Below are 3,456 nucleotides of genomic sequence, written 5' to 3'. Positions count from 1 at the left end.
GGATGTCTATAAATCTGGCTTTTAAGTCACACATCACGGCTCCAGCACCCAACTCCCTGGCAGGGGGGTGGGCAGGTTTTCTCTAAAAGTTATTCCTCTGTCATGTAGCATTCAATTCCAAAATGCTGGGAAACACCCATTATTTCGACAAGCTTCAGAGCACATAAATCTATTTTACTTTATAAATGACCAAGATTCATTCTCTCAAGGTCAGAATCTTGCCAAAAGAAAGTCATATATTCATGTCTTGTTTTTCAATGGGCTTCTGAGCTAAAACAGTAGATCCTTAAAGCCCTGAGGCTGGTGAAAGTTTTACAGAGTTCCTGTTCTCAATTATTGATGGATAGCAGTCAAATATATAGGGCAATGTTACCCTGTTTCATGAGCTCCAAAGTCTCTTCCTCTATTTCTAGGTAAAGGAGTACACTTTTTATCTAGTTCATATTTTGGATTGATTTAATGTTAAAATAACATGAAGAAATATTATCCTTTCTTCAAAAAGATGTATGTTTAAATGAGAGGGAAGGAATCCTTTCAACCTCTTCACCACTCAGGTAACAAATTAGAGAAACTGTTGACTACCCTTAAAGAGGCAAATATGCAGGAAAAAAAAACTACCAGAAGTCAATATATGTTTGAATTGTACAAGTGTGCGCAATTAAAATTCATGAAACAGAAGTACAATTTTCAAGGCACAACTTGACTTACATGGACACTCAGTTACGAAGGGTGGGTGGCAACGATTTGAAGTTTCGTTCTGTTTGTAAACACAGCTTCAAAAACATTGTTAGGACATGTGGACTTCGGTTCCAGTTTTGTCTCTTATTTTATGTGTACTCTGGCAAGCAACCTAACGCTTCCTTGTACTTTTGTTTCTCTATTTGTACAGAGGGGAACATTACCATCAAATGAAATTTGTATAGTGCTTTAGGACACCTGCACAAATTGTGCTGTTTCTAACAGATATTAAGGAGGTATTTGTTTAATCTATTGCAAAGTCAGAATAATACCTTCCTTAAAGCTGGTTGGGTAGTGTTTACCAAAGTGTGTTTGTTTCACTAAACATTAGCTCTTTGGGATTAGATGTTACATGAAACGGCCTACTTTTGGCCAATAAATTTATGAAATCCTAAGGTAAACAAAGTTAAACAAAGTGCTTTGCTACAGGACTTCTCCGAGCCTTTAATATGCTGGTGAGCACCATGACTCTCCAAGACGGCCAAGGTATGTGGTATTTCCCAGGCTTATTTAACCACAGAGCACTTTTTTTATTTTTATTTTTTGGGAAATCTTTTTTTTTTTCCCTTTGGGGGTCAGAGGAAAACTTTTTGTGAAATGCTTGGCAGAAGAGTAAGTGCCATTAATAAGTGCAGTCCAAAAAACCATAATGAGGAAGCACAGTATTGAAAAGTAGCTCTGTTCCTTTTCTTTCAAATCTGTTCTTTTAATGTTATAATAGAAGCTGCCTTAGGTGACCTGCACTTAACTAACTCACCAGACCTGCTTTTCATCACTTCTCTAAAACATACTGATTGAACCATATGAGATTGCTGGGTTTGTAGATTAAAAAAAAAAAAAAAATCAGCATTTTTATGTATTTCTACCTGATCCCAAGGTCCCTGATAGATTGAACCTTTGCAGCTAGTAGACTAAATTCTAGTATCCTTGTAAACTTCTACCCCCTTGAATTAGACTATATATTTACCAAGATCGGTTGTATTTGTTCCTAAATATTTTAGAACAGTTATGCTTGTTCTTGTAATTACATAATTTAACTTGATATTATGTAAACCCATGGAACATAAATATGAGTATGAAAAGAACATTGTTGATTTATGAAGACTAGGTTGAATGCTTTGTCAAGATTCATGGTGAGATTTTAAAATTGCTATTAAATGAGGTGGGCTTATAGACTAAGTGAGATTCTCTAAAGAACTGGCGGTGAGGGGAGCATCTTAAAAATGTATAAGTCTGAACTCTCATTGCTTTGTAAATGATTTCTCATTTTCATTGGATACTAAAGAAACTAAAACCAGAAGTTAAGAATGATGTGCTGTCTTTAACAATCGGGAACAGAAGGAAAAGTCCCTTCGAAGAAGTCCCTTCGAAGCTGCCTCAGAAACAGGTAGGAGTTATAGAAATCGAATTTCTATACTCCGATTAATTGGAGTTTAATTACATAAATTGTTTCCCTGTTAATTAATTATTTGGATGAAAGAAAAATGTCACCAAGAAGGAAGAAACAGATAAAAAGACTTGGAACCTGGATTCCTGGGAGAATAAACAGAACACCTGCTGCCAGGAGGCAGTTTCCCACCACAGATGACTACTTGGTTGGGGGAAGCTGGGGGTCAATTGTCCTCAGCATGTCACTGCCCAACGTCTTTTACATTCTGATTATTTTTAATCCACAGGGGTAAATATATTGGGCTTTCCAGCTATGCCTCTGAATAACAGCCCAGCAGCTTAACCAGTACAATAAGAGACTCAGAATAGTAGATCTGGATGCAAAGGAGAAAAATATCACAATAAACTCTGACTCGCAAGTGATAAAAAATGATAAGGCCTATTCACAACTGTCAAATTTTAATTGCCTGGGAATAATATAGTTAAGAGTAGGTCACGTTTTCTTTGAGGCAGAAAAAGCACACTATGTAAAATTATGTTTTCATCAAATAAAAAACATTAGATCTGTACCAAAGCTTTTCTTTAAAGTCATTTATTTCTACTTTTGGGGTAGCAGTTACTGATATCAATGCCAGGAGGAAGTTTTAGTTAGGGGCCACCCTTGCCACCTGGAAGAAGCTGTTAGTATTAGAGACCTGAGTACTGGTGTCACCTGGGGAGCTCTAGAAACGTCCTGATGGCTGGGTGCCACCCCCACAGATCCTGAAATAACTGCTCTGTGGTGCTTCCTGGGCATCTGGATTTTAAAAGGTTCCCCCTTCATATGTAGTCAGTAGACCCACAGCATCCATGTCTCTAGGGAACTTGTTAAAAATGCCAGAATCTCCATTTTAACAGGACTCCCAGGTAAACTGCAGGCACATTAAAGTTTGAAAACCTCAAGAACTGTTACTCAAAGGAGTGGTCAGGGAACCTACATTAGACCTGCCAAAAGTATTCTGTTTGTTTAAAAAACGTAAACCTCTTTGACTCCAATTTAGTAATTGAATAAGAATCTGGAGAGGCAGGGAAGGGGGGAATGAGCCTGAGAAGGCAACAGTTTTAACAAGCACCCAGTTGGATCTTATGAGCATTTTAATGGAGAACCATTGTTTTAGAAAATATGTCTTAACTGTTCCTGATTTAACTAAGGGCCAAGATCTAAAAGTCCAGGAAGGGGTTGTGAGCAGGGAAGAGGACCATCTGTAGCTATTAACAGGTACACAGCCAGAGATCTTTGTTGAGGAGAGGAGAACACCCCCAGGGAATCCTTATGAAATAAGAAGCTAG

At 37.7% G+C, this 3,456-nt stretch overlaps 1 long non-coding RNA gene across 1 annotated transcript; it reads left to right on the top strand.

Moving 5' to 3' along the window:
• The first annotated feature begins 331 nt into the window (after positions 1–331).
• Positions 332–3,215, top strand: LOC143681423 (uncharacterized). The gene is made up of 4 exons (XR_013174603.1): positions 332–554; positions 1,168–1,224; positions 2,024–2,125; positions 2,219–3,215. It is a non-coding gene; the product is annotated as an uncharacterized LOC143681423 (long non-coding RNA).
• The last annotated feature ends 241 nt before the right edge of the window (positions 3,216–3,456 follow it).

The sequence above is a fragment of the Tamandua tetradactyla genome, chromosome 4 (genome assembly GCF_023851605.1).
Source record: "Tamandua tetradactyla isolate mTamTet1 chromosome 4, mTamTet1.pri, whole genome shotgun sequence".
Classification (NCBI taxonomy): Eukaryota; Metazoa; Chordata; class Mammalia; order Pilosa; family Myrmecophagidae; genus Tamandua; species Tamandua tetradactyla.
Note: the sequence above shows the minus strand (reverse complement) of the source record. Positions and strands in the feature narration are given on the sequence as shown.